The following is a 24,518-nucleotide window of genomic DNA, read 5'->3' on the forward strand; positions in this document are numbered from 1 at the left end:
CGCCGACGGTATGATCACGTGAGCCCCAGTTTGTCGACCGCCCAGAAGGCAACGCCCAAGAAATGATAGCCAGCCAGAGTGAATCTAGATAAACCAATGAAACTGGAGGCTTGTCGAAAGATAAACTGTGTCTCGGTACCATTCGTGCTTTCATTTTGGGGTGTCGCCAGAGCTCGTGAAGATCCCGAGTTTCGCCAAACTCGGCGCATCCTGCATAGCGCCCCTGCTTTGAAAAGCAAATATGCCTCTTCGTGGAATCCCCCTTAAACCACGCTCACTCGGAAACGCGTCAGTATCACGATGCTCACAAGATCTATGGCGTAGTAACATAAAAGAAAAAAAGTGCCAACGGAATTCCGAGATCTTCCGCGCCCACAGGTTGTGATTGGCGTTCGCAGAGACGTTATCGGTCACATTCGAGGATTTCCGAGCTGCGTTCGGACGGCGTGGGCGCAGTGTTTTCCCAGAAGCACCGGAACAAGGAAACCGGGAGACAGCAGCGCGTCCGAGGGCTCGCCAGGCCTCGTCGCAGCGAGGCCCCATTTGTGTGCCGACCGCCCGGCTCGACCGTGATCGGGCGTGCGCCTGGAAAGACGTGTCGCGCCGCCAGGCCGCATTCAAAGCCATTGGCGTCACCGATGGCGGCGCTGCGGACAGCATTCTGGCGCTTTTGTCGTCCGATACGCTGCAGCAGGAATAGCTGCATTTTTCATTCGTTTGTTAGCGCTCTCAGTGCGTGCTCGCCTAGCAGTGTTAATTTCATACATTTAGGCATTACGAGCACTGTCATATGTTCAATGTACACTTTCAATATTTACTACAGTTTATAACTATTTATAACTAAAATAATTACTATAACTATTTATCAATATATATTTTCAACCAACTTTAGCGTATTTTCTGACGTATTCCTAGAAAGCCGCTTGAATGTACTATTAAACAGAGTAACAAGTTTGTGAAATGTGCGTCAGGCATTGTTTGCTTCATTCTGTTAAGCCTTGGCAGCGTGTGTGGGGCCCAATCTGACCGCTGTACTGACGTGCGCCTAAAAGAGTGCCAGCCTCATTAAAATAATCTGGGACGTTGCATCGGACTGCCCATCGGAGATAGTACGGGTGGTATCCCGTGTTCTATGAAAAAGAAGTTGATTTCAGAAACACTAAGCAGCTTGCACCAGAATTAACAGAGGCCTATCATATTAGGAAAAAAGCAGATGCTTGCGTCAGCCAACCTGCTGTCTGGTTGCACGATAATGAGTTTGCTGTTCTTCATCGATAACCCACGTGCGTGGTGGGTTCACTTTGTGGTTTATTCGAGTTTAACCTGCCGTTATCATTTATTGCTACCCCTATTTCGCTACTACCCGCCGTGGTTGCTCAGTGGCTATGGTGTGGTGTGGCTATGGGCTGCTGAGCACGAGGTCGCGGGATCGAATCCCGGCCACGGCGGCCGCATTTCGATGGAGGCGAAATGCGAAAACACCCGTGTACTTAGATTTAGGTGCACGTTAAAGGACCGCAGGTGGTCAAAATTTCCGGAGTCCTCTGCTACGGCGTGCCTCAATCAGAAAGTTGTTTTGGCACGTAAAACCCCATAATTTCTTTTTTGTTTTGTTCCGATGCGCCATTACCCTTTTTGTGTACACATGTGAAGCCTGTACAACAAAAAAATTTCAGTTCGAGTTAGCGTCTTGTTGTTCATTCTTGTGTCTCATCTTTTCGTTGCGCCATAAAACGTTCTTTGGAAGAACGTCAACCAACAAGCTATTTCTGTCCATCCAGCTGTTCCATACAACCACGGCCATCCTGGCCAGGGGCGCAATCTCGTGACTGAGACGCAAGCCATCCCGCTGAGTATGCAGGCACTGCGCAACTTTGGAATCGAAGCACCATCTTACGCACCGGCTAAGCGCGAGTGTAGTTGAACACAGAGTTTGCATTCCGCTCATCACTTTGTACATCGTGAGCTACGCAACTAAATGTGTTGCTTCTGAGAAAAAAAAAAGCTAGTTTCCCTGACGAGTGGTTACACTCAAATTTGCACCAGACTTTATTGGGCTTTTCCATACAAAGTGAACACTATCTTCTCGCAAATAAATTTCCATCACTGTTCAATGGCAAAATTTAAGGTCCATTTAGATGCATGATTAGGTTATTTCTGCTTAACACAATTTTAGAAAATATATTCCTAAAACATCATTTTGCCAGTGCAAAAGCGAAAACATTCATCGTGAAAAAAAGAAAAGACACGAGCGCAAAAAGAAAATTTGTCCGTTTTTTTTTCGCCTTTTTCTTGTTGTCGATCATACAACCTCCGGTGGTCGTGAGTTCGTTTCCCGCCGGTAGGCACTTGTTTTTTGTCCTCTTTAATGTCTCTAATTAACTTCATTATCTCTGAATTTCAATTAAAGCAACAAATAATTTACTGCACACTTACATTGGTGTCATTATCTGTTGGCTTCATATGGTTGTGGCATCAAGACCCAGTGGTGCCACATGTGAATTTTTGAAAGTTTAACGTGATGTTTGTGCTTTTATAACATTCTTTGGGGGTATATGAGGGGATTTAGACACAGACGCGTATTCTTTGTACATTTTGCGTTGAACCTGGAATAAACTCCAGTGTCTAGTCAGCACCGTGTCTTATGTCGAGCTGCTGCAGCCTGTCAGTGTTACGCTCAAAGACACTGCGGCCGCCTATGCAGTGAGAGAGAGAGATTTTTTCACAGTTAGACATATAGCACTTTGTTTCCCCACGCCTACAACAGGGCAACGCTACAAGTGAATACAAACTTTGAAAGTCCTTGGTGTAACCGAAGCACATGAATAGAGCCAATAAGTGAGCAGCGTGGCTGATCGTGAGTGAACAGGGCGAAGGTTAGACGTGGACTCAGATGAGACAAGGATGAGCGCTGTCCATTAAGTAAGTCCCGGGCCCGTACGTACTCCGAGTTAAAGCACCTTAGGGATATGAGCACCCGTGCGCTCACAGTTTCGTATTATTTTGAATTTATTGACAAGATTATGTCTCTTCCTGATGAAAGTAAATCCCTGCAAGGCCTATTTTCATTAAAGCCACAACCGTCAGCGCCGTAGAAGGCACTCTAATTTATCCGGTATAGTCACAGTGTTGTTCATCGCACGCATGAATTCCGGACGTAATTAAGTTTCAATTTCTCGCTTCCAAAGCCTTAAGTTCCCGTAAAGTGCGTAGTAGTGACGTGGATCACTCTGCTCGACCAATCAATATATACTTAACCAGCAATATAATGCATAAATGAGCGGTCAGTGTCAAAATCATTCGCCTTACCACAAAGCTAATTTTGTGGTATAGTCCAACTGTTTGGCACTCGCGTGAGCAACTCCTGTGACAGACCAGTTTGTACTTGCACTTTCACCAGTTGATGCGGCTGCGATTGATGAACTGCCATTCAGAAAATGCAGTAATGCACTTCAGAGGCTCGCGTAAACGAAAGTGAATTCTGGAATTGAACACCCCGAAACTGCACAATGCTTATGAGGAACGCCACAGTGCAGGGCTCCGGATAAATTTCGACCAACGCGCATCCAAACGATGCTACACGAGCGTGGTACTCCCTCGATCTAAGTGCGGCGCCACCTGCAGCTGGCGATTGAATCCGTGACCTCGAGCTCTGCAGCACGACGACGTAGCCACTGAGCAAAAGCACCGAGCGGTCATCAAACAAAAGGCCCTAGGCTGTCATACAGATGCCCAGCAAATCAAGTTCGCAGAGCAATCTCTGCTTTGTTTTCGCCCCTTTTGAGATCATCCCATGACTGGAATAGCGTAAAAAATTGAGAATAGTAAAAGCCACGTCCCACAGGTGGCCACTAATGTCTCAACTAATAACAAGTCCATCATTCACTCCCTTGCGCAACTCCGTCACGCGCACACTTGTCGCAATATTTACTCTATGAACGCTGCAAGAGCCTGTGCATCAAATGGACGGCTATGTTGTTCGTGTACGGAAAACAACGTATATGTATGTCAGTGTGTCTCATTTGACATGACACGTGCATTTTCGATAACAACGCCACCTGCGCGGGCGGTATCTCTCGCCTCTTGAACACTGTCACTCAAAAAGAAATTTTGACTCCGAAGCCATTTCTTCCCTAATATGCCAAGCGGACGCATTACCCAGTACAGGCTCCATTTCTGCTTTGCTTGACGTACATTTCAGATTTCCATGTGTGTGGAGAAGTTTATGCATTAAGCAGGACCAGTGTGAGCAGCGGTGTTGTAATTAAAACGTCACTCATGCTTCCCGTCGTAGAATCGGTCTGCCTAGAGAACTGATAGATGCCTTCTCTTTTCGTACGCTGCTTTTGCTTTTAGCGTGAGTGTTTTGAAAACATTCACCCGTTAGCCGACCGCAGGAGTAGTGCAAGGACATGGCGCTTCTCTCGTGTTTAACCTCTGCTCGAGCTGCGCGATGACCATCATGCGGGTGTGCTTTCGAGGCTGTCGCGTCGGGTGTGTTCGTAACTGTTCTAATGCTTGAGTCACACAGCCACTTTTGATAGTGATCGGGCCGATCCAGATCGAATTTCATGATCACGGCAGTGATCGTTGTTACATGGTCCAACTACATGGTCCAACAATACGGATCGAGTTGGAGTGCTGACGAGAAAAATTAGCGCAAAGCAAAATACAACTCACATGGCAAGAAACGCAAAGCATTTCTCTTTGTCGTTTCCTCCCATGTGAGCTGACTTTTGCATTTCTTTAATTTTCCTCGTCATCAATGCAAGACCAACTATAGCACAACAAGTAATTCTTATAGAGCGCATGTGAGCTCAATCACACCAGGTGTCGTTAGTGGGTCAAAAGAAATTATCACGTTTGTCTAACATGCTATAAAAATTGTATTATTAAACTAACTTTCTTTTTAAATAACAGATTATTTCGTTTCTAATTATGAGTAAGCCTTCGTTCACTTATAGTTTTTACCGTTTTCTAGCGCACTGAAAGAAGGTTCAGACTGTCACCGTGTGTTTAAACCTACGATCGCAATCGAGTAGTTCGATCGCGATGCATGGATCGCGGTACCCTAGATACAGATCGAGTGAGATCGCGATAGAAAATTCTCCCATAGCAGCATTCAATCCTGATCGATCTCAATCCGGATCTGCTCCGATCGCGACTTAATATAGTAATAATAATATTTGGGGTTTTACGTGCCAAAACCACTTTCTGATTATGAGGCACGCCGTAGTGGAGGACTCCGGAAATTTTGACCACCTGGGGTTCTTTAACGTGCACCTAAATCTAAGCACACGGGTGTTTTCGCATTTCGCCCCCATCGAAATGCGGCCGCCATGGCCGGGATTCGATCCCGTGACCTCGTGCTCAGCAGCCCAACACCATAGCCCCTGAGCAACCACGGCGGGTGCGACTTAAAATAACCGTGTGACACCAGTATAATATTATTACACATATGCTTCAAAATACCGCAAATAACGCTTTGCTTGTTTTGCACAACACTCAAGTGCAGATACGCTCAAATTCTATTGTGCTGCGTTCTCCGAGTAGAAATGTAGCGAAAACATTCCTCCCGCGTTCATGAACAACAACTGCTATTTCCGTAGTATCCAATTTCTCGTGGCACCCTTTTTCATAAGTTCGCACGAAACTGCGGGCCAAAATGTTGGGCCACTCTCGCAGGCTCTATATCTAGCATTTCTAGCAAGCTTATAATGCATGATGCGGTTTCAGACAGCGCACCAACGTCGATCACCAAAGACACGACAGGGAAGCGGCTTGCGAGTACTTGTCTCTTTTGTCATTGCTTTAATTGCCCGATTTAGGCCGAAATTATAAAGGTAGAGTAAAACGAATTGCCACCGAGCATTAGCAAAAACCAGAAACGCGTCATTGCGCAGCCTCAGCAGTTCATATTACCCGCAATTAGATCAGGCCAATTGTTGTTATTGTTGCTCGTGACAAAGGTCTTCCCTTTTTAATATTAGCCAGAAAGAGTTAAAGTCAGTGTCTTGGAGCGCTAAATTAGTACAACGGTTCCGAATTGCCGTGAATACTTCGATTTTAAGTATATGGCTCAGGGCGACACATTCATTACGTGTTATTTACATTGAAAAAAAAAAGTGCACATTACATAGTCAACCTTGCACAGTAGTTCGTGTGAAATTCATTTTCGGAGCATTTGTAGGCAGCCACTCATGCGGTAGTCGTGAAATCTGAAACGGAAAGAAATGCTTGGGTCTGCGTGCAGCATCGAATATTCGTCGGTATCGTGATTGCAGGCACGATCGTCGCTGCGCACAAGCGCCTAGTCACGTGGTACTTCTTCAAATCTATCAGGCTCTCCTTGCAGACTGCCTATCATCACGCAAAAAAGGAGAACTCAACGGGCACTTAGTTATCCCTACGTGGATAAATGCTGATGATGAAAATGAAAAAAATGATGCAAATAAATTCAATCATCATCCAAAACCAAATATATAGTATTTAGCTCACGAGCAAAAGTCATTGACAGCTTCCAAATTAAAATTTTTATTAACGACCATTCACTCGAACGAACACACTCATTTAAGTATCTTGGTGTCATTCTAGATGAACATCTTCACTGGATTGGATTGTAAAACTTTATTTGTCCAACAGATGTACGGAAGGCTTTAAGCCTTCCCACCTAGACGACGGCCAGGAGTCCTTGGACCCTAGCGGCGGTTTCGGCCAGTTGGACGGTCTTCAGTTGAATCTCCGGATCGAAGCTGAGTGATGAGGTCTCCCATTGTTCTAAAGACTTTATTCTTCCCTCAGAGGGAGCCTGTGGGCATTGCCACAGAATGTGATTGAGATTAGCCCTGGCTTTACATAGCTTACACTGGCTGGAGTACTGACCCGGGTAGTAGAGGCTGCACGACACCGGGCTTGGAAACGAGTTGGTTTGCAGGCGATGCCAAGTGGAGGTCTGGCTCTTGTTTAAGGATGTATCAGCCGGAGGACATTCAACCCGCCCTAGTCTGTAGTGTTGTGTGATCTCTCTGTAACGCACTAAGCGGTCCCGCCCCATGAAGCCTTCGGCTAGCCCACCAGCTCGGAATGTAAGTCCTCGAGCTAATTCGTGGGCCCCCTCGTTCCCAGCGAGGGAGGCGTGCGCAGGTGCCCAGATTATTTCAATTTTCCTGCTATCTCTGCAGGTCTGCAGGATTCTGTTCGCCTCGGGAGAAATTCTGCCTCTGGCAAAGTTCATCATCGCAACCTTAGAGTCGCTGATTATAATTTTGGCTGAAGTACTTGCAATTGCAAGTGCTATGGCAGATTCTTCTCCAATCTGAGAGCAATCCCTTGGAGTTGTGCCACTGGCTATCAATCTAGTTTCAGCGCTCGCTACGGCTAGGGCCATGCGGCTGTTGCCATAGTCTGCAGCATCAACGTAGAGCACATCCTTCGAGTTTTTGAACCGCTTCTCAAGAGCCTCATCCCGTGTCTCTCTGCGTTCCTTGTGATGGATTGGGTGCATGTTTTGAGCTAGTGGTGGGACTATTAGTCGGTTCCACACGCTTCGCGGCAGGTCGACTTTGATGCCTTCCTGCCCCTCATAGTTTATGCCTAGTCTAGCTAGGATTTTCCTGCCCGTAGGGCTTCCCGCAAGTATCTCATACTGCGAGATCCTCACTGCTTCGATAATCTCCTCAAGAGTGTTGTGGAGCCCTAGAGCTAAAAGCTTTTCGTTTGCAGTGCGGATGGGAAGCCCCAGCGCCTGTTTTATACTTTTACGTATGATGCCCTCAATCTTCTTCTCGAATGACCTAAAACTGAGGAAGGGAGCAACATAAACTATTCTACCTATAACAAAGGCCTGGACTAGCCTAACTATATTCGCTTCTCTCATCCCGGACCGCCTGTTGGCAATCCTGCGGATCAGCCTCATGGTCTGCAGTACGCAGCCGTCTAGTTTCCTTATTGTTTCGCCATTAAAGCTGTTGGCCTGAATCAAAAGTCCCAGAACTTTGATTTTGTCCATTTTTGGAATGGGGATCCCCCCAGCTGTGAGGGAGATTTGCGGTTCCTCCTTACTGGCTCTGCCTCTCGGCTGGTATAGAAGCAGTTCCGATTTTTGCGGTGAACATTTAAGTCCCCTGAAGGTTACGTCTTCACTGGAAAAATCAGATTAGCGCCGTCTGTTCGAAGTTGGCTTCTGGCTGTTATGCCTCATTACAGGCCTGCGATTGTTTTAACACACATTCACTGCGTACCCTTTAGTTTGCCCTTATCAACAGTCATTTGAAATACTGTGTAGAATCATGAGGTTTGACATGCAACTCTTACCTTGATCCTATCCGGGGATTGCGAAAACGGGCTATCCGAATTATAACACAAAGCAAGTATACTGAAGCAAGTAAACCAATTTTCCAGTTATTAAATATCCTTCCTTTTGACCTTTTGCGGTCTTTAAAGATAGCGGTGTGTGTAAACAGCATAGTAAAATATAACCAACCTTTCAATGCCTACCTGTATCGCTCTCCTCCTTGACTCACGAGAAGCCTCACACATAGTAACTTTAATCTGCCACCGAATAATAACATCTACAGGGAAAGATTTACCACCAGAAATTCCTTTACCCCCAGAAATAAAACAGCCCCACGAAACAAATGAAACATTAAGAACATACTGCATACTTTATCTATGTGACAGTCGTTTTCGGTTTGTGTTTGTTATTCCGTGTTGTTAATTACAGGTCTTTATTCATTTTGCTTTAAAATGCCCCTTATTGTATTTTCTCCTCATTGTATGCTGTACTTTGGTCTTTCGCCGTGATTTTGGGCTTTTCATTTTACACAAGTGCTGTGTCATTGTCATCGTGCATTGTTGTTTCTGAACTCCACACTAGCCTCTGGCTATGGGTTCAGTCAGTGCTTTGATAATTTATATGGCAAGAGTAGCAGTAAAATGAAAATGAAATGAAAATGAATTGTACGCATCGCTGTTACTTTTATAGGATTTAACACGCTACACTACACGTGAACTCGGCCGTGTGTTTTAGACATGCATAATTGGAGAGGCCAGCCTGAATGACGTACCTCGGCCTTACTATACTACACGCTATAGGGAAATGGTTTGGGGGAACAACAGAGGCAGGGTATGGAGAGGGAGGTGAGTTTTGACATGAAGTTGATGACGAGAGCTGCATATATAGTGTACTCTCTCTGTGGAAGGCGTGCATACATGCTTCACAGTATATGTATACCGTCGCGGGCTGGGGTCGAGGCTACTGTAGCGTAGCCATGATTCCGTTTATCGCATTAACGCTTTTCGCAGCTGTTCGCGCCACTAAACGAGAAAGTATCAGCTGCTGGGCGTTGATTGTTAAGGCCTCAGACGGCTCGTGGGTCGACAAATCTGATTCCCGGCGTTATGGCACCAAAATTTGTGGAGCCACCATGCCGCACGGTGCCGCCACGTGTTGGCGCCACCATGCCACCATACCTCCAACATAGGTCATGGGTTCGAGTGTTTTAATTAGCTCTGCCTTAATTAGGATATAGTTAATTTGGGCTCTATGACCCACGACCTTCAGCGGGTGTCGAACGCACGACCTGTGGTGTTAATTAGAAGACTGTTAATTGAGATAGAGGTAATCAAGGTGCTCGAACCCAGGACCTTTTTGTTAAATACAGCGAAATGAATTGATCCACTGTGAATTAAGGTAGTGGTAATTAATGTACCCGAAACCACGATCTTCCGTGGGAGAAAACAATAGGAAGTAACAAAGCGTTCGAACAAGAATGTCAAAGTAATTCAAATAATGTTTCGTGAGCGCGCAGGATTTCGCCTTCATCCTCTTTAGCGTACGCTAAAGCGACTGAAAACTTTTTTTTGCAATAGCGCTGATGACAGAGCACGACAGAATTACTTGAACGCACTGTCGTTGTTCATGCTGCAGTGTAGCGCACTACTGCTATAGAAGCTACACTGGGGTGTCTGAGAACGCGGACTTAGAGTAGAGAACTTGTAAATAACGACTATTCCTGCAAAGCGCGTGGCGCCAATGCAGCAACCATTGAATTTATTTTCTTGTCTTGTCGCGGTATCGGTCCAGAGGTGAGTCAGGGTGCATTAGATCTGTCCAGTAGGTAAGTACTCTGTTTTCAAGTATGCGGGGAAGAGCTGAAGCAGTCTGCGCTAAAGGATGGCCGTGATTGTGGTGGCGTTAATGTACGGAACACGCCACAATGAAAGTAACATTAATTCTTTTGTATGATTATTTCCTGGCCAGAACGAACCTTTATTGTCTCGAACGGTAAGAAACAACGAACTTGGGGAAGCACCTCGTTTCAAAGGAATCGCTGGTTAAATCTATCCATTCTTTCCTGGTGCAGTCGATGGGGCATGGAATTGAACAGAGAAAAAACTGTTTACATGTCCATAAAAAAAAATGTTTGTCTATAACCCTGACTCTAAACCTCTGACCAAAGTCAGCCAATATAAATATCTTGGAATCACAATAACCAGTGACCTCAGGTGGAATCGCCACACTTCTAACGTATGCGACTCGTCTTTCAGGAAGCTTTGTCTCCTCAGGCACAAACTAAAGCACGCTCCTTCTGGTACTAGATTACGGGCTTACACTTCACTCATCCTACCGAAACTAGAATATGCATGTATTGTGTGGGATCCTTATAATAAAATTAACATTAATGCGTTAGAGATGGTCCAACGTAAAGCTGCCAGATTTATTTTTTCTAAATATAGACTGAGTGACTCTCCTACTAGCCTAATGTATCAACATAATATTCAAACGCTATAGTTACGTAGGAAAATACGACTGAAATTTCTATTCTTGCTTAAGAACAACTGTTTGTCCCTCCACCCATAGGCTTATGTTAGACCACTTACAGCGTGTCGAACACGGCGTCGTCACGCTGACTCTTTAACACCTCATAACACCCAAACTAACCTCTAAGTTTTCCTTCTTCCCGTGCAGTGTAACAGATTGGAACAGCTTGCCATTATCGCAATAGATAAACACCGATTCTATTGAACGCATCTGTCTTTAATGTTAACGGTATTGCTATGTCGGCAAGCCTTGGGATTGTTTTTCTTTTTCTTTCCTTTTCTACGTGAATTTTCCTTGATACATTCCACATCATTCTTATTCTATTATTTTCAGCATTTAGCAATGGTCGCTCGTTCAACTTCTGGTACTTGTTTTTTTGGCCTCTCGCGATAATGGTTGCAAGCGCTCACATGTGCGTGTTGTACTGCTCTAATATTTGTCAAGTTGTATTCCTTCAGTGTACTTTCTATAATTCTTATTTAGTTGTCGCCTTCATTTCTTTTTCTGATCATTACATATGTCGCATTGCTTTTGTATTTCTTTTTCTCGTGTGTATGTATATATATACGTGCATATGCAAATATTTATGTATTCTGCCCCTCCTGCTTGGGCCCGCATTTGGGACTGCAGTATTGTATAAATCATCATCATCATCATCATCATCGTCATCATCCTCGTTACGCCCACTGCAGGGCAAAGGTCTCCCCCATACTTCTCCAACTACCCCGGTCATGTACTTGTATAAATAAATGAAAATAAATAAATAAATGCATAGAGCTGAACTTCTGTCGTTACCAATTACTACAGCAATGTATGCCTTTTTCTTTGATAAGGAATACGCATATGCATGTTACGTCTGTGTACATGAAGCTGTAATGGCCTAGTTTGACAATCATCTTGTGAACTTGATGCAATCTTTAATGAGAAATAGAGGATCGGTAAAATTGCGGCCGACGGAATTAGGGTTATAGATACCGACAGGTCGGGCGCTGCATTCATTACGTGGTGTGGCCATTTGGTAATGTCCCGACGTTGTGCCTCGTTCCGCAGTCGTTTCATGTAGCGCCCTGTGGTGTGGTTTCGTCTTCTATTCTGAACCTGATCTGGCGTTACGTAACGTAATGAGCGGGACGCCGCGACGAACTATCATATCGGTGTCGCCGATCAACTTCGATGCAAGGATGAAATGACGAGCCATATAGAAACGCAGAGATTAGGTCCTACTTTATTCTCTTGTTTTCACGCAATTGCTCCGTCTCCTTGGCAGTTCCCATAATTATATGCTCGTTAATGAGCAACCAGTTGCTACTTGCCCTTCGCGCTTTGGTGCTTACTCCCAAAGTCCCAATGGCTGCCCCTTGAAAAGTAGGGCATTGCGTAATATGGTTCTCGTAACAAGGAGATGCGTTTACAGCTTACTTAACACTGTCTCTTCCCATGGTGCACTGACTAGTACTATATTTGTTTCATAGAAACTTGCTGAAGTACCCAAAAGACGATCGTTTTTTTTGTCATCTAGCCGCAGAAATTCAATGAAAACAGTTGGTAGCATTTATTGCTCTGGATATGTTTTCATTTACCTTTTAAATCTGCAGGAAAGTTTTGCTCTGTATAGTTGATTTTTTAGTAAGTGAACGATCATCATATGTTTACTGAGGATCCACTAAGTTGAAGTAGTGATTCCCTCTGTATTTATACGGACCTTTCTTTTCACATCTTTATTGGCACGATAAGAATGAGCAGCTGGAGCAGCTGGCGGATTGGGGGTGTTGGTGGGAAGGGGAAGAGGGCGGGTCTTGAGTTCTGTGCACTCTGCCAAGAAGTGCGGCAGGGTGCCCCTTTCTCTTCTGCAAAAAGGACAGAACATATCGTATTCCGCAGGGTACATGCGGTTCATGAGTACGGGATGCGCAAGCGATCCCGCCTGCGCTCGACGCAAGATCGTCTGTTGTTGCCCGGTGAGTTTGGGGTGCGGTTCTGGCAGTCTGCACCTTTCCTCTCGGTACATCCGGGTAATGTCCCGAAAGCTGGTAACCGGGTGCGGTAGCTCTTCCGGCTCGTGCTCGGCCCGGATTGACATTTCTCGGGCATGGTAGTCGGCGATGTGTATGAGCCATTGGTCAAGGGGGGTGTGAGCCATTCAACAGCTGCGTTATCGATGGGGCGCACACGTATAGATCGTACACCTGAAGAACAACATGCCTATAAGGAGCGCAGGAGGGAACAGCAACGAGAACGTAAACGACATCGGCGCGAAACGACCACCGACGAAGAACGTTCCCGCGATGCTGAACGAAAACGGCAAGTGCGAGCCCGGGCACCTCCGAACGAGCAGCGAAGCCAGACTGGCAGCGCAATACGGCGGCAGACGTACCGCATGGACCGAGCGAACCGCTTCAAAGGTGCGGATTCCAACTTCCGACGAGAGTTTCTGCATAAACATTTCGGATTTAGTTGCAGAGAGTGCGACCATCTGCGCCCCTTGTCGATTGCGGGATGGTGGAGTAGTCGGATATCTGCGACTAAATTTACGTTAGGTCCGTAGCTGAAAGGGGACCGCTGACACTGGAGAGTTGCATTCGACTCCCAATATATTCACCATGACTGCGTTAATTCGTGAGCAATGAACTCCAGAGCAGCATGGATAACTGGGAGTTCCGCAGCCGTCGATGACGTACGTGAGACGTCTTGAAGTGGATGGTGACAGATTTTGCGGGAATTACCACTGCTCAAGCTGAACTTTCGGAGGACATAGAACCGTCCATGCAAACGTGGATACGTCACTGTGATTCTCATATAGGAATGAAAGCACGGTTTGTTTGAGGGAGAAAGATGACATCACCGTTTTTTTTTGATGCCGGGAATGACAAAAAAGGCTTGGAGTGGATGCAGGCACCATAGCTGTGGAGGTGATCGTGCTGCAGGCGTGAAGTTTGGCAGTAAATTTTCATGGTTGGCGCCAATAATCCTGCTAAACGCTGAACGACGTAGAGTGGCAGGAAGGGAGCCGAGATGATGCTATGGAAGTCGGGTGAAGTTCATAATGTGCATCTTTGAAGCGTCGACTTGAATATACGCATTGACGGGGTGGCCATGCGCGATGGCTATTCTTGCTGCCGTGGCTGCGCAACTGAGGAAGCCAAGGCACATTGGCAGAGCTTGAGCTTACACAGACTGGAGGGCGCGAAGGTTGGCCTTGCCGGCCCCACCCAGTACAAGTAAGCTATAGTGTAGGAGAGCGAGGAACAGTGCGTTATAGAGGTGGCGTATTGCACTCACAGGCACACCCCATGACTTCCCAGCAAGAAATCTGATTACATGGGTTTTCATGACTAGTTTCCGCTTCACGTAGAAGACATGAGGACTTCAGGAGGGGTCTCGATCTGTTATCACTCCTAGAAAGTGGTGCGTCGTCTCGTAGGTAATAGGCTATAAATTAATTTTGACAACGTATGGTCTAATTGTTTCGAGCGTGAAAGCGACCATAGAGCTCTTCTCAGAGGACGCCTCCAGACCTCGTGCTTGAATATATCCTGAAGAGAGTGTGGTCGCTGTTTGGAGTCTGGCGCACATCTGGGGACGCGTCATATCTGATGACCGAATGCATATATCGCCTGCATAGATCGACACATGGACGAATTCCGGAAGGATGAGCACGAGGTTAAATTGAGTGGGGCGCAAGAGCCCGCCTTGTGTTGCGCCAAGGTAGTTGTTGTGTTGTGATGACACAACATCCTATGTTTGCGCAATGAATGACTTGTCCTTCAAGTAGCTGAATATCCATCGAAAAACAAGGCCACCTAGGCTGGCATCTCCCAAGGAGTCCAGGATGGCTCGATGGGTTATACTGTCATAAACGCCTTTAACGTCCAGAAACATTGCCGCTGACAGTCTGCTTAGGCTTTTTTCGTGCTGAACAGACGCTACAAGATCTATGAAGTTGTCTATAGAAGAGCGTCTGCATCAGAAATTATCCATAGCGTCAGGTTTTATCTCGTAATGTTCTAGATACCACTCTAGACGTGCCAGCACCATCATCTCCATCACCTTTCCTAGACCAGAGCAATGGGACATAAGACGCCACCAAGGTGTGATTTGCCTGGTTTGAGCAGAGGCACAAGGCGGCTTGATTTTCATTCAGCAGGAACCATTACTTCAGACCATAAGTTGTTCTACACGTCTAGAAGAGTATGCCGGTTTGTTTGACCGAGCTTGCCAAGAGGTACGTATGTCACCCCGTCAGGCCCGGACGATGAGGAACATCTGCACTTTGCCAACCCCGCTTGCAGTTCCTCGATGGAAAACAGATTGTCCATATGATTGTCCATAATCGCAAGTTTGGAGCGTCATGGGAATCATGTGCGGGGGACCAGGACGGTTGACCAGCAACCTTCAAACAGAAGTCCTCTGCTACATCGATTTCTGGGAGAGCTTGGCAGAGAGCGAGGCATTTGAAGGGGTGGCGTTGTTAGGGTGATGGTCCAAGACCGCGCGCCGTTCTCCATATATGGGACAGAGGTCCATGTGGATCAAGGGAATCACACAAAGCCTTCCATCTTGGAGATTGCAGTGAGTTGATACGATGCTGAATCTTCTTCTGTATGCGTCTCGCCTGCCCTAAGTCGTACATCGACTTCGTGCACCTGTACCTTCGTTGTGCGCGACGGCGAATTTGCTCGGAGACTCTCCAATTCTGCTTCGAATTCAGAAAATTTAGGAATGGGCCCAAAAACTCTTGTGGCTTTTTAGTAGCGTCGTTAATTAGCTCCTCGATGTAGCCAAGCAGACGTTGCTGATTCTTTTGAGAATTCTTCTTCATGAGGAACGTGTATTTAGGACAGTCGATGTGTTGAAGAACTGTGGTAGCGTATGACTTGCCTATGCCTTCGATTTTGACATATGTTGGGACGTGTTCACCATCATGCGTTGCGTAGTCCAGAAACCACTTCACATTGGCACTCAGGCATCTTGAAACAAACACTAAGTCCAGGCAGCTGCTGCATGTCAATCCCCGCAGATAAGTGGGACTGTAGTAATTTAGGCAGCAGAGTTCATGGTGCGACGCGAAGGATAGAGCACGTCTTCCAGGACAATCCAATTTTAAGATTCCCCATAGCGGATTATGCGCCTTGGAATCGCCGGTAATAATCCAAGGTCCAGGTGTCGTCAAAATTGCACTTAGTCTTGCGCTGTTACTTCGGCTCGAAGGTGAAATGTGGAAACCTACGAGCGTGAGTGCGACGTTCTTGCATCTTATAGTCAGACATACGTACTGATTGTTGTCATCAGGTTCCATTGGGTGTAAAACAAAAGTGAAATCGCACCTGACGTAAACGATTACTTTGCTGCGGTCGCTAGAGGAGGCTGACATGAAAGCTTCATATACTGATGGGCGGATGGCACTCGCAATGTTTGGCTCACAACTGAGGATAATTGGAAATTCATTCCCAAAAACAAAGGGAGGAAAGTCCGAAATGCGGGATTTAAGGCCTCTGACATTCACCTGGAAGATAGAAGCCTCCTTGACTTCCTTAAGGAACGAGTGCAGAGGAGCAGCCGTGGTGCTTCTCAAGAGTATGCAGTACCGGTTTCGGGGCATCCAGTATTTGAAGCCCATCTCGAGCCACCGGAGGGTGTATGGCAGTCAGTATAGTACTAGTAGCGTGTTCGTAAGGGACCGTATCATGGTGACAACTTGTTTGTCATCGTCTTAGCTGCTGTCAGAAGGTGAAGCATGATTCGGCGGGCGTGCTACATCTTGCTGCTCCCCAGGTTGCTCTAGCCGTGGCAACGGCGGCCACTCCTCCCATGACGCATACTGGAGACTTTCTGCTTAAGATTATGATTTCTGTTTAAGTGCTTGTATTGTAAGTTGTCTGTGGAAGTGTGTGGACTCTCAGCGGACGCGGTGCATCCTAAGCAATAGCAGTGGATTTCCTAGATCTCCGGCGATGTGAACGCGGACGTCTCACCTTACTGGCAGCCTCCCTGTGCGACGAACCATCTCTGCCCATTTGCCTCAACACTTTAGTCTCACTTTTAACATCTGGACAATTCTTTGAAGATGCAGCGTCGGAGCCTTGATAATTGGTGCTCTTTTGGGGTTTTCTGCACGACAGGCGTCGGAGCTGTGCGACCCAGAGCATCGTGAGCACATGGCAACACTTGTGCAAACCGCTCTAACGCACCCGATTCTTTGACAATTCCGGCACTGAAGCGCCTTTGGCACAGAAAGCCGTACTACTTTTCGGAAGGGACCGACCTTGACGTGTGACAGTAGGCTGTCTCCTTTAAAAGTGAGCTTCACGCAGTGGGAATTCCGTAGGCGATGGGCTTAATTGCAATATGACAATTCCGTTTACAACCCGTTTGATGAGTATATGCAGGTCAGCATCGCTTATGGAATTGTCTACGTCATACACAACGCAGTAGAGTCATGATAGTCTTGTTTATAGCAGCGTACGTTGATGCTACCCAGCACCTTGACGTTCCTCAAAACGTCTAGCGCGCTGCGATTTGTGACCTCTATAGCGAGAATGTTCTTACTGGCGTTGGTTCTTACATCTTCGATCTGACCTGGAACAAGGGCCTCTAGCAACACAGGTGTAGCTTGGCGGTTTTATTTATTTATTTATTTATTTTTTATGTATTTACACAATACCTGCGTCGCCTCGAAGGCATTATCGCAGGGGAGGGGGGCAGTTAGATAAAGATGTATTAAATCGTTCACAGAAATAAGTAAAGAATGCATAAATTAAGTAACATCAAGGTGAGAGTACACAATAAGCCAGTTGAGCCAGTTTAGATTGTCTCTAGCAGCCACAGGCACAAATAAAATGTTGTGGTCCGACGACTTTCGCGTAGGGATCTCAGTTGTCTTACTTATGGAAGGAGATGTCCTGACGAGTCTTCTCTTTGCTTCGTGCTTTGCTGCAGGCACCAAGTCACTGTCATCCGAGGTGTCATCACTGGTCGCTCAGTAGATCACGATGTACTCGCTGTCGGTGTCATTCGGGTATCTAGATCGCCTTCTCGGAGCGGCCGCTGTTGACGTGGAAAGACCCGACACCCCTCCAGGTGACTCCATGTCCATCGCCGTTGTTGAGGGAGCGCCGTCTCCCACTAAGTAGCTTGAAACTCGCAGAGAAAAAAAAAGAAGTGTTCCACACAACAGACACTTCATCGTCATCCCCACATATCCCAGCAAAGGATAACGTCAGATCTAGGTAACTATCGTCGTTAAACCCACGCAAATAAGTTGCGGCATCATCTTTAGCAAACAACGTTTTGCCTGTCGATAAAGGATTCTACGAGCATACCCTACAGATCAGAGTGATAACTTCGTCAAAGTGGGCCATGAACATTGAAGTGTCCACAAACTACAAAAGAGGCGGACCACGTCTTGCAATACACGATCTAGCACCGCCGATATTATTGCCGTCGTAGGTTCAGTGCACACACTCACAGCACTAGCAGTAGACAGTGATCAGAGACTCAGACAGTGATCCGCAGTGTACACTGCACAACACATATTCCGGAACCGTGGATTGCGAAGATGTGAGGCACGCAGACACAATGTCTTTCCTCGCACACAACATAGCGTGACTGGGTCTAGACAGATAGCACGAATCATACATGACGTAGTTAGAAATCGGGAAATCAGCTAGAACCCATGCCTCAGATACGACTGCTATAGGAATGGAGTGTTGCTGAAGAAACTGACGAAAGCCTGCTCACTTAGAGCGTAAGCCTATATACCACTACATAGAAGAATAAACGTGTTGTTGTAGGAATCAGGCATCTTGAACCCCTGGGGTGCTTGCAGAATTGCTTGTGATGAAGATAATAATATTTCAAGCACCAGGAAAGCTTCGACCCCAGAAAGCTCCGATGGCTGAGGTTGTGCGTGGATGAGGGCTCTTATCGCAGCAAGCATCACGGGGAGCACGAGCTGGTATATCTGGTCTCTACGTCCATGGACACAAAATTTATCTGGTTGAGTGGCTACAGGTGATTAGCCTTTGTGCTTGTTTCCGTGAGGGTGGGGGTGTAGTAGAAATATTCGCACTGCCATCAAATTACACAGCTGCAGTGATAGTTTTGTTTGCCCCTTGGTGCTTGGCTGAGCCTCAAGTTCGACGGGCAGTACCAGGGATTCAAACGAAGGCACAACTCTCATCACCAGCTTTCAAGCAACTATCATTGCTCTTGCTATACGAACAACAGAACGATCATACCCATATATACACTGATGGTTCAACCGCCATGGACGGATCTACAGGATTAGTAACTTTCCTTGCGAAAATCGCCACCTTCAAGTTCAAGAAGTCGCATCAGACTACCTCGACAGCCGCGGAGCTTGCTGCTCTTCTAGCGCATTACGCATAATTCAAGGGAACCACCTCGACAGTGGAGCCTTTTCAGCGACTCAAAAGCAGCTCTACATTGCTTGCTTACCGCCTTACGCAGTGGATCCTACGAACAAATAGTGCTACCAATCCGAGAGCTCCTTCATCGCCTCGTTGAGTTAGGACACGACGTCACATTTCAGTGGCTCCCTAGCCACTGTGGCACAATGGGTAATGAACAAGCCGATGAAGCTGCTTGATCTGCTCATGAGCACGGCGTGCAAGAACCAATCCCGCTGTCAAGAACAGATGCAGCAGCGCAACTTCGAATGCTTGCATGTGATGTATCACAATCGTTGTGGAACATACCTAGTTTCCAGCACACACGTCGACATCGACTGGACCCATGTCTGCAACTTCAGCCTCCAGCTGGACTATCCCGACCCGAGATAATTGTACTTTACCGATTGTGACTTGGCATCACATTTACGAAGTCATTTGCTTTCCACATCGGATGGAAGGATAGCGCGTGTGACCACTGCGGCGACGAGGAAAGTATCGAACACGTTCTTTGTCATTGTCTCCAACACAGTGCGCACAGGCAGTAACTCGCGACCATGCCGGTGCCTCTCGACGACCAGTCGATTTCGGGCCTGGAACGCCGACCAATTCGTCACACCACAAGACAGTGAAGTCACTCTTGAAATTTCTACGTTGGAGTGGCCTATTGGAGACACTGTAATCCTTATGGACGTTCACGACCTTGCCTACCTTTTTTTTCGTTTCGTTGCTTTTTCTCTCTGCTGTTCTTTCCGTCTTTCAAGATCCCCGTACCCTTCTCCCCGTGCAGGGTAGCAGACCAGAATCTTATCCAGTTAACCTCCCTGCCTTTCAAATGCCGTTTACCTCTCCTTCTCTCTTCGCACCAGTCGCGGTGTTAGCAGACACAGGAATAGACCGCTCCCAGTTTGCAAACAGCGTAACGTCACTGGGAGTGCCCCTCCCGTCCGCCGCGCCTCCGAAGTGGGCGCTTGTCGGGAAAAGATGTTCAGCCGACTGGTTCTCTGCATAGGAGCGCCGCCTATATCTAAGCGGCTACGATCGAAAATTTTGCATATTGCTATTTTCTTAGGTGGCAGTATCTATGAACTGTGCTCAGAAAGTAACCATCCTCATTTTACTGGTGCAACAACGTAGCGTTGTTGCCAACTGCATAGCGCCTTCAAGTCAGCATGTGGTGATTTTGTGAGAGTGCCTCTTCCGTAGATCAAACAGCCACAAAAATTGCAGGACACTTCGAAAGCAGATATATCTGTGCGACAGAAGATTAACATTTTCCGCGTGCCGAAACGACAGTTCGCTTAAATGCGTGCTCATCTGAAAAAAAAAATGCATTGCATTGACGTAAATGTGCTTAATTTGCATTCATTTACGCTGTAATTTTAAAAGATATGCAAGGTTAATTCGGTCTAGGTGGTAGGTGGTAGGTGGTAGGTGGTAGGTGGTAATTTCTATACGGGTGGTAGGCAAAAACAGTTGTTACCCTGCATTAGGTGCTCGGAGAAAAGCACCAGGTGTTCAAAATTATCCCGGAGCTCTCGCTTACAGCGTTCGTCATAAGCCACTCTGCTGAATAGGAATGTTAAACACCATATTTTAATTAATTTTACCTCTTAGTCATCAGAATGCGAATGCACGAAGCGTACATAACTCATACGGAATTCGTTGCGTGTTAACTTCGCTGCACCTGCGGCCTCCCTTTGCTGGTTTTAAATTTAACAGACCCAGTATTGCGTGTTTATGTGCGTCAACACAGCATAACTATTGTATCATAAAAAGAAGTATAAGAACAAGAAATAACGCAAGATAATTCAGTGTTTTAGTTAAAACTGAAGAGATCTGCAATGAAGCACGATAAGGTTATTGGGTCACCTTTTGTAGAATGCCCGCGGCGACGCGTACACGCGCACATTCGGCAATGGTAAAAACATGCTTATAGCGCATGCGCGTTCCTTGTGGCGAAGCGTACGCTGTTCCGGGAATTGTAAAAATAGAAATGTGAAAATCACATTTACAGTCATGTCTTTAGGCCAGTAGATTATGCTAAATCCATTTTTTTTTCTCCATACAGCGCAGACGGCACTGAGATAAACGCACTCACTCATCATCGCATCTCATTCATTTCCGCCTGTACAGAAATGACAGGTCCTGAAGTTCTGCCGACACCTGGTCACTAAGACTACCCTTATGACACGTCAGCATGTCCACATTTTCGGAAACATGACGCATTGCCAATCGCGCATTGCACCACGCACACATTTACACAGCTATGTGCTACGTTTCCCTGCGCAAAGATGAGCCCATCCTGTCGCTATTTTTTGCCGCACACTTTATCGCTATAGAACAATCGGGATGTATTTCCGAAGAAAAGCCGATGTCGCGGTGCGCCATAAACCGCCAAGTTGTTAACTGCTGCAAGTAAAAAAGCTAGCGTTAACAGTTTTACGTACGCCGCGTCCCACACACCGATGTTCGCCAGCAAACAATACTGATAATCTGACTGGCAAGAGCAGAGTTGTACAAAAATAAGAAAAAAAAAGCGCGTCCACGTGGCATGCACACGCACCAAGAACTGCAAGACTGCAGCCCGCCGGGAGCTGGCGGAGGCGGTGTTTTGCCAACCAGGGTCACTGCACGTGTGGCGAGGACGTCACGCTGAGACGTTGCCAGCGCGGTGTGACGTACCCCAAGTCTCTAAACGCAGCTTCAAAAGACGACGTCTGGGCGTGGTCTTTAGGCGCACTTCCGTTGGCTGCCTGCAAATAAGAACGTCACTTCCTCTTCTCCGCAGTGCCCTCTGGCGACTTAACATCTGGGTTTACGATATTACGCTGTTTGGCAGTAACTTTGCCGTTCACAATTTCGTGCTTCTTCGAAGAAGCGCATCTTTCTTGTGATAACATCCAGAAAAATGTGCAGGTTGATTGCCGTGACAGTTCACACAGTGAGGAACATTACTTGCAGTGCATTATTCACAAGTGCGCGGCCCAGTACCAATCTTGCGACTGCGAGCACCTTGACAATAGTTATCTACATGGCCATGTTTATGACATGTCATACATTGAACTGGTGGACTAAAGTACTTCTCCAAGGGCTGGCTCGTAAAGTCAAGTAGAATTCTCGTAGGAATAGGACAATCTGGACGAAAGTGTAACTATACACTTTGAGAGGGGAAGGGCTCAATGACACTCTCACTGTTCTTCGCATAAGATAATTGACGCTTTACAGAGATAACTCCGAATTCTTCCAGATACTCCAGGAATTCCAATTCTCTGTATACTGGAGAGAACGCATTTAATCTTGCCGAAGTTCTTGGCTTACCACTGCGGAACACACGCAGTGGTATCAAACAGGCCACGCCTTTGCGAGCAAGCAGTTTATCAGCGGCTGAAAGTGAGGCCGCGCAAACTGACAAATTGCCATCTTTGTTAATTTTGTTACTCACAAGTTTCCCGCGTTACCGCTAGCAGCTCTTTCGCAATAATGTCAATGTTCCGCAAAAATAATCCATTCTCTGAGGGTGATTTAAACACCACAGGTATTCCAGCCGGCCGTTTCTTGCTATACGTTACTTTAATAAAGGTGGATTCCTCTGCAGTGACCTTGTCGATATCGCTGTTGACAATGTCGTTGTATCACTGAGCACGATCAGATTTATTCTCTTCAAGTGGTGCCTCATTTCCGCTGTCATCAGCTAATTCTCACGTTGAAATTTGACCATGATGCATTGTTGAATGATTCATGGTAGGAATATGGGTGCCGTTTGGTAACTCCCTCTGCATGACAGGCGGCGTCTAGACAAGTGCGGCACCTGGCCCACGAAGTATGACGCGCACCGGCACGACACGGTTTCGTTCGATAAACGTGGGCCTGCTATAATATGAGCGTTCTGTACACCCTCTGGAATTTGACTGTGCTGCGTCTGTTGAATAAACTCTAGCAAAAGAAGTAGTTGTCAAGATCGCATTCCGTCCCTCTCCCAGAGGTTAATGGGACTTGCCTGAAGATTTGCTGTTGGCGTAGGATGCTCCCCATCTGTCACGTTGTCTCTATTCCCGAGTTCGAGGCAGCAAGAGAACCGGAGTATGAAGAGTGTAATGCCCTGGGCCTTGAGATGATGACCGCGGTGGATCCATAGTCCCGGATCTCGTCAGGTTTATAGCGCCCCATCATCTATGGGGAAACGTTATTGCACCCTGACAGGTGAGACCAGCCCTCGAGTAAGGATTCGCTGTTGCCTCGGCAAGGCATGAGCACTATGTTTCAGGCAAATGAAAGCCCCGAAACTGATAAAATCAACTGCCAAATCATGGGAAGCGAGAATGGGAGACGTACCTTCTTGAATGAATGAATGAAGGAATGAATGACTGAAATCGTTTATTTTACAGGATGGCTCATTAGCTGCATGGGAGGAGAGGATGGCAGGAGTAAAAAACAATAAATAAATAAAAGGGTGGGGGATCAAGAGGAGGTAGGGGAACTGGCCATGCGGTATCAAATTTACCGTATTATTCTGCTCTCTGTTGTGAATTCGCATAGAGCAAGGAGACGTTCCCAGGTAGCTGCGCGTCGAGTGAGTAGAAGACCTTCGGCGCCTTCCGCGTGCTTCAGCGCTCCGTTGAACTCCGTAGCAGCCATTACTCGCGCTGCGCCGTTCCCCGACCTTTCTATACACGATAGCGATCAGTTGATCACCCAGATAAGCCAATTACTCCATCGTCACATCGGCCTTGCCGATTCCCGCCGTCTTGGTAATCTCTTCTCTGCCCAGTGACGAAAAGCACAGGCTACAGGGTTATATGGACGCCATGTCAACATATCCTTACCATTGAAGAAACGTCATGGCCTGCAGAAAAAAATGTTTGCCGAGTGTGTAAGACTACCGGGCGTGCAGGGAGCTTTCGTGCATTCTGCAAAAAGAGGCCCGTTCACGCTCACTGACAAAATCGCGAGCGTCGGCGGAAAAGTGCCTCCAGCAACGATCGCAAGTAAATAGACACTTTGTAATCTCACACGGCCGTGAGCGCTTATTCTGGATTGCAAAGCGACCTTTCGTGCCACGAAAGTCACGGTCGGCTCATGCGTATACCTATACGAGGGGAATGCTGCTGCTTGTTTTTTTGTGAGCCTGATTTCGAAGGAGCCAGCGCGCAACTCAGGCTCTGGTTCTATAGAAGTGCAAGCTAGAAGCGGTATTTTCACCGAGGTTCCAGTGCTTCTTTGGAGATAGAGCAAGAGAGAGAGGGCATTACGAGAAAGGTCTCAAATAGGCCACGACATCGAAGTAC

At 46.8% G+C, this 24,518-nt stretch overlaps 1 long non-coding RNA gene across 1 annotated transcript; it reads right to left on the reverse strand.

Moving 5' to 3' along the window:
* Positions 1-251: 251 nt before the first annotated feature.
* Positions 252-22,184, reverse strand: LOC139059600 (uncharacterized). The gene is made up of 3 exons (XR_011514229.1): positions 21,797-22,184; positions 6,146-6,218; positions 252-700 (listed from the first exon to the last, which is right to left on the reverse strand). It is a non-coding gene; the product is annotated as an uncharacterized lncRNA (long non-coding RNA).
* Between the last annotated feature and the right edge of the window lie 2,334 nt (positions 22,185-24,518).

This window comes from Dermacentor albipictus, chromosome 4 (assembly GCF_038994185.2).
Source record: "Dermacentor albipictus isolate Rhodes 1998 colony chromosome 4, USDA_Dalb.pri_finalv2, whole genome shotgun sequence".
NCBI lineage: Eukaryota > Metazoa > Arthropoda > Arachnida > Ixodida > Ixodidae > Dermacentor > Dermacentor albipictus.